The 12,186-nt window shown below is 44.2% G+C and overlaps 1 protein-coding gene across 1 annotated transcript in view; it reads left to right on the top strand.

Annotated features, from left to right (window-relative positions):
• LOC110527653 (receptor-type tyrosine-protein phosphatase T) overlaps positions 1–12,186 on the top strand; it is a 511,724-nt gene that overhangs the window by 89,455 nt on the left and 410,083 nt on the right. The window lies entirely within an intron of this gene.

A 12,186-nucleotide genomic window follows, 5' to 3' on the forward strand; every position in this document is an offset into this window, starting at 1 on the left:
GATGAGGAAAGGGTGCTTGGCCCCCTCAAGCCAGTGTCTCCACACCTTCATAGCCTTGACCACAGCTAACAACTCCCGGTTCCCCGCGTCATAGTTTCGCTCTGCCGGACCGAGCTTCCTCGAAAAGAAAGCGCAGGGGCGGAGCTTCGGTGGCGTGCCCGAGCGCTGTGATAGCACGGCTCCAACCCCAGCCTTGGATGTGTTCACCTCTACTATGAATGCCAAAGAGGGGACCGGATGAGCCAACACGGGAACGTCGGTAAACGGCGCCTTCAGACGACAAAAGGCTCTGTTCACCTTCGCAAACTACCTTAACCGCACCGGTCCCCCCTTCAGCAGTGAGGTAATGGAAGCTGCCACCTGGCCAAAACCCCGGATAAACCTCCGGTAGTAATTGGAAAACCCTAAAAACCACTGCACCTCCTTTACCGTAGTCGGAGTCGGAAAATTACGCACTGCTGTAACGCAGTCGCACTCCATCACCACCCCAGAGGTGGAAATATGATAACCCAGGAAGGAAACGGCTTGTTTGGAGAACACACATTTCTCAGCCTTGACGTACAGGTCATGCTCCAGCAGTCGCCCAAGTACCTTGCGCACCAGAGACACATGCGCGGCGCGCACGGCGGAATAGATCAGGATATCATCGCCATATACCACCACACCCTGCCCGTGCAGGTCCCTGAGAATCTCGTCTACGAAGGATTGGAAGACGACTGGAGCATTCTTCAACCCATACGGCATGACGAGGTACTTATAATGGCCAGATGTGGTACTAAACGTGGTCTTCCACTCATCTCCCTCCCAGATATGCACCAGATTATACTCGCTCCTGAGGTCCAGTTTTGTGAAAAAGCGCACTCCGTGAAATGATTCTACCGCCGTAGCAATGAGAGGTAGCGGGTAACTAAACCCCACTGTGATGGAATTTAGACCTCTATAATCAATGCACGGACGCAGACCCCCTCCTTCTTTTTCACAAAAAATAAACTCGAGGAGACGGATGACGTGGAGGGCCGGATGTACCCCTGTCCCAGAGATTCAGTGACATATGTCTCCATAGCCACTGTCTCCTCCTGTGACAACGGGTACACATGACTCCTGGGAAGTGCTGCGTTTACCTGGAGATTTATCACGCAATCCCCTCGTCGATGAGGTGGTAATTGGGTCGCCCTCTTTTTACAGAAGGCGATAGCCACATTGGCATATTCAGAGGGAATGTGCACAGTGGAAACCTGGTCTGGACTATCCACCGTTGTGGCACCGATGGAAACCCCCCTACACCTACTTGAACACCCCTCTGATCACCCCTGGAGAGCCCCCAGTTTCCACGAAATCCTGGGATTGTGACTAGCCAGCCAGGGAATTCCCAGCACCACTGGAAACACAGGTGAATCAATAAGGAACAGACTAATCTGCTCCCCATGATCCCCCTGCGTTATCATGTCCAGTGGAACCGTGGCCTGCCTGACCAGCCCTGACCCTAACGGTCGGCTATCTAGGGAGTGCACGGGGAAGGGTTGATCTAATGGCACCAGCGGAATCCCTAGCCTACGGGCGAGTCCGCCATCCATAAAATTCCCAGCTGCGCCTGAATCGACTAGCGCCTTATGCTGAAGAGAGGGAGAAAACTCAGGGAAAGAGATTAGTAAAAACATGTGACTAACAGGGAGCTCTGGGTGAGTCTGGTGCTGACTCACCTGGGGTGACCGAGAAGTGCTCTGCCTGCCCTCTCGACTCACATACGAGCTCCTCCAGCACCGATCGGCAGTGTGTCCTCTCCGACCACAGTTGGTGCAGGAGGAACCTCCTCCTCTGGTTCCCCTCAATGCGGCCCCCCCTAACTCCATAGGTGTTGGAGCGGGAGGGCCGGGAGGTGGAACTAAGCGGCCAGCGGCCAAGGTCCGGAACTCCAGCGTGATGTCCTGCACGCTCCTCGTCTCCTGCCTAAGGTGGAACAGCCATTCTCCCGCCGCTAGGCCCTCTGGTGAGTGGTCGAACACGGCCCAGAACCGGCGGGCGAACTTTGGGTACTGGTCCCTTGCAGAGTCCGGACTGTTCCAGACAGTGTTGGCCCACTCCAGGGCTCTACCCGTCAGACAGGAGACGAGGACGCTCAGGTTCTCCTCACCAGAGGGAGTCGGGCGAACGGTAGCCAGGTATAGCAAAAATCCCTTGCACCCAGCCACTGCTCCATCGTACTCCCTCGGGGGCGCAAGACGAAGAGCGCTGGATCCGGACGCCGCCGGAGGCGCTGGAGGCGAGGTAGGGAGACCACTCCTCTCCCATTGGTCCATTATCTCCATCATCTGGTCCAACGCTGACCCGATGCGGTGGAGGATGGCCGTGTGATGAAGGACACGCTCCTCCATAGATGGGAGAGGGGTTGCTCCTGCTGACTCCATGCTTTGGTGCGGGCTTCTGTCACGGAGCTAGGAGTGGTGGGTGCGGAGTCAGGCGCAGAGAGCAGAGGGTTTTGGGTTTCCGTAATTTATTCCGGACAGAACAAGGTCACGCCAAATAACAATAGGCGATAAATACTGACCTAACCAAAACAGGACACCTAAACAGTCGGACAAATAAACAAACGCAACCATCCACACAGAACAGAAAATAATCCCGCACAAAAGCAGGCGGGCATAAACGGCTTAAATAGTCCTGAACAAAACTCCCAAACGAGAAACAGGTGAAACCAATAAAGACATAACCAGCAGAAAAGGAAAAGGGAATAGGCGGCAGCTAGTAGACCGGTGATGAAGACCGCCAAGCGCCGGCCAACAGGAATAGGAATAGCTAGGGGGAATAAAAGGTTTTCAAAGATTTCAAAGAAAAGTAAAGTAGACAACGAATGTAGGGTGTTGATGTATCAGGGAAAGCTGTGTGCAAAGAGAGCTTCGCTGTCTTGAAAGACTACAACTTGTCCCGACATTTCCAGACGAAGCATAAAGAGAGATATAGGAATATGTCTTCTGGGCAGAGGGCAAGTGCATCGAAAGAGTTGTTTTCTCAGTTGCAAAAGCAGCAAGGACTTTTCACAAAACTGCATTCAGCAAACGACGGAATTGTCAGAGCTAGCTAGTATGTACTGTCCCACCAAATTGCTAAACATAGCAAGCCATTCGCTGAGGGCGAATTCATTAAAGGATGTTTAATTGACTCCGCAGCAATACTTTTCACCGACAAGAAATAGCTGTTTGAAAATGTTTCCCTGTCAAGACGAACTGTGACACGGCATGTTGAGGACATCGCAGAGAAAATGGAATAACAGTTGAAAGACAAGGTAAAGGAGTTCATCTATTTCTTGCCCCTGGATGAGAGCAGTGATGCACGTAACACGGCACAGTTTTGATATTCTTACGAGGCATAACCCCAGACTTTGAAATTACAGAGGAGCTTGCTTCAGTGTAGTCAATTAAGAGCACAACCACAGGGAAATATTTATTGGAGGAGATTAATAAGTGTGTGGCAAAGCTGGGACAGAGTTTTGAAAAATTATCCAGTGTGACCACTGATGGGTGCCCAAATTTGACAGGAAAACGTTGGCTTTTTGAAAAGGATACATGATCAAGTAGCTGAGCTGAACCCAAATCAGATTGTTTTCCCTGTGTTGCATTATTCATCAGGAGGTGCTCTGTAAATGGACCTGAAATCGAAGTTTGCTGAGTTTTTGCAAATTAAAGGAAAATATGTGGATTTCCCTCAACTACAAGATAAAGAATGGTTGCCTGATTTGGCCTTCACAGTGGACATCATGGCAATCATGAATGAACTACAAGAGAAGGGCCTTTTTGCTAATCAGATGTACAGCCTTGTCAAAGCCTTCAAGGGAAAATTACTCCTCCTGACCCTCCAAGTAGAAACCAACAATCTCATCCACCTCCCGACTCTACTAGTCAAAAGGAGAACATGAATGTGGTTTATTTCTGTGCATGTTAAAACCTCTTGAGTGTAGGGGCAGTATTTTGATTTTTGGATGAAAAACGTTCCCAAATGAAACTGCCTATTTCTCAAGCTCAGAATCTAGAATATGCACTTAATTGTCAGATTCGGATAGAAAACACTCTAAAGTTTCCAAAACTGTCAAAATATTGTCTGTGAGTATAACATAACTGCTATTTCACGTGAAAACCTGAGGAAAATCAAACCAGGAGGTGGCTTCTATTTTGAAAGCTCCATGTTCCATAACCTGCCTTCGCTCCATTTAACCAGATTCCTTTTCCTATGGCTTCCCCATGGTGTGAACAGTCTTTAAACATAGTTTAACGTCTTATGGTATCGGGGACGCTTGCGTCCCACTTGGCCTAAAGCCAGGGAAAATGCAGCATGGCAAATTCAAATAAATTGATATAAAAATCAAACTTTCATCAAATCACACATGTAAGATGCTCAATTAAACCTACACTCGTTGTGAATCCAGCCAACATGTCAGATTTTAAAAAGGCTTTTCGGCGAAAGCATAAGAAGCTATTATCTGATAATAGCACAACAGTAAACAAAGAGGGTAGCATATTTCAACCCTACAGGCGCTACACAAAACACAGAAATAAAATATAAAACATGACGAGCTTCTTTTGTTGACACTCCGATATGTCCCATAAACATCACAATTGGTCCTTTTGTTCGATTAATTTCATCCATATATATCCAAAATGTCAATTTATTTGGCGTGTTTGATCCAGAAAAAAACAGCTTCCAAAATGCGCAACGTCTCTACAAAATATTTCAAAAGTTGCCTATAAACTTTGCCAAAATATTTCAAACTACTTTTGTAATACAACTTTAGGCATTTTTAAACGTTAATAATCGATCAAATTGAAGACAGGTCTATCTGTGTTCAATACAGGAAGACAACAAACCAAGCTACTTTTGAAGTCTTGCGCAACTCTCAACAGTGTTACGCAGTTCCTAGATGGCCGTACTTCTTCATTGCAGTAATGAATAACCTCAACCAAATTCCAAAGACTGGTGACATCCAGTGGAAGCGGTAGGAACTGAAAACAAGTTCCTAAGAAATATCGTTTGCCAATGAGAATTTATTGAACAGAAAAACAAATCTGAACGGTTAGTCCTCTGGGTTTTGCCTGCTACATAAGTTCTGTTATACTCACAGACATGATTCAAACAGTTTTAGAAACGTCAGAGTGTTTTCTATCCAAATCTACTAATAATATGCATATCTTACATTCTTGGCATGAGTAGCAGGAAGTTATAATTGGGCACGCTATTTATCCAAAAGTGAAAATGCTGCCCCCTATACTTTAAGAAGTTAAGGCTTTTAATTTAAAAATGTGCGCGAAAGATCACATCGCGTCATTGTAAGGCTGGGTGCCAGCAGCGTTTTGTATGGGCAACAGCTTGGAGCATCCATTTTCTCTCTCTCCCTCTCTCTCTCTCTCTCTCTCTCTCTCTGAAGAAGCTACATTCCCGGTTGATATATTATCGATTTATATATTGTAAAAACAACCTGAGGAGTGATTATAAAAAATGTTTGACATGTTTCTACGAACATTACGGATACTATTTGGAATTTTCGTCTGCGATGTCGTGACCGCTCGAGCCTGTTGATTTCTGAACATAACGCGCCAACCAAATGGAGGTATTTTGGATATAAAAATTATCTTTATGGAACCAAAGCAACATAACTGGGAGTCTTTTGAATGCAAACATCTGAAGATCATCAAAGGCAAGCGATTTCATTTATTGCTTTTCTGACTTTTGTGACCAATCTACTTGGCTGCTAGCTGTTTGTAATATTTTGTCTACTGAGAGAGATGTGCTTACATAAACGCTTGGTGTGCTTTCGCCGAAAAGCTTTATTGAAATCTGACACGCCAGGTGGATTAACAACAAGCTACGCTGTGTTTTGCTATAATGCACTTGTGATTTCATGAAAATTCAATATTTTTAGTGATTTAATTTGAATTTGGCGCTCTGCAATTCAGCGGTGGTTGACAAAAATGATCCCGCTAACGGGATGGATGCATCAAGAAGTTAAAAATGTAAAATAATTAGCATATCTGCTATGATCCCTTATTACTTGAATGTACTTGTTAATTCTACTTCAATCTGTTTAGATTAAGGGGAGGAGACAATTGAGACATGGATTGTGTATGTGTGCCATTCAGAGGGTGAATGGGCAAGACAAAAGTTGGAAGTGCCTTTGAACGGGGTATGTTAGTTGATACACTGATTTGTCCCAACAACTGCAACGCTGCTGGGTTTTTCACGCTCAACAGTTTCCCCTTGTGTTTCAAGAATGGTCCCCCACCCAAAGGACATCCAGCCAATTTAACACAACTGTAGAATGTCAACTTGGGCCAGAATCCCTGTAGAACGTTTTTGACACCTTGCCACCATGCTCTGATGACTTGACGCTGTTCTGAATGCAACTCAATATTAGGAAGGTGTTCTTTGTGTTTTGTACATTCAGTGTATCTTGATTAGACAAGTTTTCACCCCACTGAGTCAATACATGCTATAATCACCTTTGGCACGATTACAGGTGTGAGTCTTTCTGGGAAAATCTCTAAGGGCTATACACACCTCAATTATGGTTGTTGATCATTCCTAGACAGACATTTTCCAGTATTGCAATAGATTTTCAAGCCGATTTAAGTCAAAACTAACTAGTCCACGCTGGAAAATTCAACATTGTCTTGGTAAAGAACTCTTGGTAAGCTGTGTGTTTTAGGTACTTGTCCTGCTGAAAGGTCATTTGTCTCCCAGTGTCTGGTGGAAAGCAGACTGAACCAGGGTTTTCCTCTAGGATTTTGCCTGTGCTTAGCTCTATTGCATTGCTTTTTATCCTTAAAATCTCTATTGTCCTTGCTGATGACAAACATACACATAGTGATGGCACCACCACCATGCTTGAAAATATGATGAGTGGTACCCAGTGATGTGTTGTGTTGGATTTGCCCGTAAAATAACACTTTGTATACAGGACATAAAGTAAAATGTTTTGGCACATTTTTTGCTGTTTCACTTTAGTCCCTTATTGCTAATAGGATGCATGTTTTGGAAAGTTTGTATTCTGTACAGGCTTCCTTCTTTTCACTCTGTCAATTAGGTTAGTATTGTGGAGTAACTACACATTTCTTGATCCATCCTTAGGATAAAACTATCACAGCCTTTAAACTCTTTAACTGTTTTAAAGGCACCATTGGCCTCATGGTTTCCTTCCTCTCCAGCAACTGAGTTAGGAATGACGCCTGTATCTTTGTAGTGACTGGGTTTATTGATACACCATCCGATGTGTATTTAATAACCCCCATGCTTAAAGGATAGTCAATGTATGATTTTTAAAAAAAAACTATCTTCTAATAGGTGTCATGCTTTGCGAGGCATTGAAAATCCTCCCTGGTCTTTGTGGTTGAATCTGTGTTTGAAATTCACTGCTCGACTAAGGGACCTTTTAATTATCTGGATGTGTGGGGTACAGAAAATAAGCAGCCATTCAACGATCATGTTAAACACTATTAGTGCACACAATGTGTCCTTGCAACTTATTATGTGACTTGTTAAGCACATTTTTACACCTGAACATATTTAGGCTTGCCATAACAAAGGGGTTAAATACTTATTGACCGAAGACATTTCAGCTTTTCATTTTTAATTCCACTTTGACATTATGGGGTATTGTGTGATGGCCAGTGACATAATAAAATCTACATTTAATCACTTTTAAATTCAGGCTGTAACACAATAACGTGGAAAAATTCAAGGTGTGTTAATACTTTCTGAAGGCCCTGTAGGTCTTATGTAGGTTAATAGGAAACTCTGGAGCCATAGAAGGGGTTGGAACTGACACAAATAAATCAGGGCAGTAATGCTGGGGGAGAGGTGCACCGGTCTAAACCCATAAACACACACACTGGGTCTCATTGGTTCACTGGTGCCCAGAGGAACGCTTGCCCTTGTGTTCTTCTTGTGTTCCAGGCAAAACGCTGACCTGCTTTCACAACGTACTGCAGTCAACAGAATGACCCCAGGTGTGCCTCCCACACACACCTCTCCCCTCCCCCTTCTAACACACACACACACACACACACACACACACACACACACACACACACACACATAGAATCACATACGGACACACACACACACACACACACACACACACACACACACACACACACACACACACACACACACACACACACACACACACACACACACACACACACACACACACACACACACACACACAACCTGGAATTAATGCAAGCGCCCTTGCTGTCTGTTCAAGTCAGTCCAACCTTCCCTGAACCTATTCTGTTCAATTACAGACAAATCTGTCACTGCTTTTCGTCCCTCTGTCTCCCATACATGTTCTCGCAGGGAAGGGAGGTTTCGTTCATTACCCCTCTACAATGATGCGAAGCCTAGGGGAGGCAAGATCTCAAGTGCCAACCCCCTGACAAATGTTCACCTGACACTCATCTGATGCCTGACTGAGCTGTCCAATAGGACAGCGATCAATCATTGTCAGAGGGAAACTCTGAGGAAAGTGAGCAAGACCGTAGGGACTTGTGTTGCGTTTCCAATTCCGACCCGAGTCAGGGCGAATCGATACCCTAGCTGTGGGAATAGATAGCTAATCTCATTTTGATGAGAAGATAAGTCATGGATTAACTGGGCTGTGAGGTTTATGCGCCTCAACAGGTGAGGTTAACCCGGTTCAATCAGGGCTACGAGAGAGTCCCTAGCGCACAGAGTGAAGAAGCATTGTTTTTGCGAAATGGGCAAGCCAAACAAAAGTCAAGGCCTGGGCTGTGACAATGCTCACTTAGTGCTATGTTACGTTGAATGAATTTAGTTTTTTTTTGTTTCAAAGCAATGTAGCCTGTACACTACAGCGCATTACATTGATTGACGCTACATTGATATTGGCACCGCTAATAGGCTGTTGTTTGTTTCTGTAACCGATGGAGCCTAATGACGGCCTGTAACCATAAATAACCCAGCAGCGACCTGCAGCATCCTTCTCCATCTGTGGAGCTGCTGCTGCTGTTGCATATGAAGGCAAGGCTGTCACATACATGGGAGGAATATCAAGTCAGAGCTGTAGCCCCACGGGGTTCGGTGTTCTCTCTCTCTCTCTCTCTCTCTCTCTCTCTCTCTCTCTCTCTCTCTCTCTTGCTTTCCCTCTCTCAGTGCTGCATACTTTAGCTTGGGATGGATGGAAGTGTGGGGTGGTGGATATTGTAACCTGAATGTTCTGTCTTGCTATTCACCGACAGAGTGAATAGAAAGTTAGTGCATTCACCTTAAGTGTGGGACAACCACATATCACAGTCCTAGACAGACAGACAAGTATGCACACATATATACACACACCCACGAACACACACACACACGTTAAAGTAATGTTCTACTTGTCAGTGTTCCAAACAGGAAATTATCTGTTTTCTTAGCTAAACACAGTACTTGACTTGGGCAGGAGCTCAGCTGTTCTTTGTCTACACACATTCAGCATCATTGACACCATCTTAAGCCTTAGTCCCACCCATCTCTTTAAGGATTCACATGTGAGGCCATCTAAACAGAGTGAATACGGTAGTGTAGTAAACAACTAAAGATTTCAAGACTAAAATTTGTGAATGTAGTAGGCAAAATACACTTTATCTAGTCCTTGGCCTATATCCCAAATCTGACTTTGGTGCAGGTGTGACCTTCCTGGTCCTGTCCCTCAAGTGAGTAAGTCAACACAGGAAGGAGCCATGGATGGAGAGTTCATTATTTCCAAAGCTGCAATGATGGGACACACACAGTATAGATAAATGGTCAGTAGTCAAAGATGCATTTTCGAATTAGCTAGCTCTCTTTAAAGTTGGGAGCTAACATAAAACCACACATGGAAAACTGAGATTCAGCAAATAACATATAAAGAGTGGCTTATTTGACGCCAAACCAGCAACAGCAGTTACTAACAACATACATTGCTAATGTACGATGTAAAAGGTAGATTTTATGATGTAATGTCAACTTTATACATTTCTACCCCGGGACCATTCAATTTCAAACTCACCCACAGAATTCACCATAAATCAGCTGTGGATTACCCAGAATCCCATACCTTTATCACTGAGTGTATTAGACATTGTTAACACACAAATCTACCAGGAGGTGGCATAATACCCATTTTATGCTGGAAATTAACAACTTAATTTCACCGTTACAAAGGTCATGTTGTTCTCCACATTACTGTCTCTAGTAAAAACGCCCTATATCAAATAAAATGTTTATTTGTCACATGCACAGGATACAGAAGGTGTAAACGGCACAGTGAAATGGTTACTTGCATAGTGGAGTCTTTCGTTTAGACATGTAGCTAGCTAGCTAAACAATGAACCATAATCCCAACTCATAAAACCATGCAGGTATCTGCAGCTAGTTAACTTCCTATGGTATAGGGGACGCTTGCGTCCCAATTGGCCAAAAGCCAGGGAAAATGGAGCGCGGCAAATTCAAATAAAATGCTATCAAACTTACATTAAATCACACACGTAAGATACTAAATTAAAGCTACACTCGTTGTGAATCCAGCCAACATGTCCGATTTTAAAAAGGCTTTTCGGCAAAAGCATAAGCTATTATCTGATGATAGCACAACAGTAAACAAAGAGGGTAGCATATTTCAACCCTGCAGGCGCTACACAAAACGCATAAATACAGTGCCTTGCGAAAGTATTCGGCCCCTTTGAACTTTGCGACCTTTTCCCACATTTCAGGCTTCAAACATAAAGATATAAAACTGTATTTTTTTGTGAAGAATCAACAACAAGTGGGACACAATCATGAAGTGGAACGACATTTATTGGATATTTCAAACTTTTTTAACAACATTTTTAGCAACTCTCAACAGTGTTACGCAGTTCCTAGATGGCCGTACTTCTTCATTGCACAAAGGAATAACCTCAACCAAATGCCAAAGACTGGTGACATCCAGTGGAAGCGGTAGGAACTGAAAACATGTTCCTAAAAAATATAGTTTTCCAATGAGAACTCAATGAACAGACAGAGACCTAAAAAAAAAAAATTCTGAACGGTTAGTCCTTTGGGTTTTGCCTGCTACATAAGTTATGTTATACTCACAGACATGATTCAAACAGTTTTAAAAACTTCAGAGTGTTTTCTATCCAAATCTGCCAATAATATGCATATCTTATATACTTGGCATGAGTAGCAGGAATTTGAAATTGGGCACGCTATTTATCCAAAAGTGAAAATGCTGCCCCCTATACTTTAAGAAGTTAAAGCTAAACAACTAGGTTCAATGGCAGCTAGCTAGCTAACATTAGGCTACAACTAGCATTGCAAATGGCTCTGAGATACAAATTATATTACTACACAGATCATGCACATAACGTGAGCTAGCGAGCCTGCCAGCTAACGCTAGCTCACTTAATTTTGTAACGATAAACGACTTTTTGACAAAATTAGAAATGTATGTCTGAAAATGTAGCTAGATTGTTACTGTATACATGGATGAATGCTTCTCCTTCTGTCATGGATGCCATGGTTGCCCTTAGTTTGAATGCTCTCGATGGTGCAGCTGTAGAACTTTTTGACCCATGCCAAATCTTTTCAGTCTCCTGAGGGGGAATAGGCATTGTCGTGAGCCCTTCATGACTTTCTTGGTGTGTTTGGACCATGATAGTTTGTTTGTGACGTGGACACCAAAGAACTTGAAACTCTCGACCCGCTCCATTACAGTCCTGTTGATGTGAATGGGTGCGTGTTCGGGCCTCTATTTCTTGTAGTCCACGTTCATCTCCTTTGTCTTGCTCACATTGAGTGAGAGGTTGTTGTCCTGGCACCACACTGCCAGGTCTCTGACCTTCTCCCTATATGCTGTCTCATCGTTGTCGGTGATCAGGCCTACCACAGTTGCCATCGGCAAACTTAATGATGGTGTTGCAGTCGTACTTGACCACATGGTCATGAGTGAACAGAGAGTACAGGAGGGGACTAAGCAATCACCCCTGAGGGGCTCCTGTGTGGCAGATGTATTGTTGCCAACCCTTACCACCTGGGGGCGGCCCATCAGGAAGTCCAGGATCCAGTTGCAAAGGAGGTGTTTAGTCCCAGGGTCCTTAGCATAGTGATGAGCTTTGTGGGCACTATGGTGTTGAACTCAGAACTGTAGTCAATGAACAGCATTCTCACATAGGCGTTCCT

Source organism: Oncorhynchus mykiss, chromosome 7 (genome assembly GCF_013265735.2).
Source record: "Oncorhynchus mykiss isolate Arlee chromosome 7, USDA_OmykA_1.1, whole genome shotgun sequence".
In the NCBI taxonomy this organism is placed as follows: domain Eukaryota; kingdom Metazoa; phylum Chordata; class Actinopteri; order Salmoniformes; family Salmonidae; genus Oncorhynchus; species Oncorhynchus mykiss.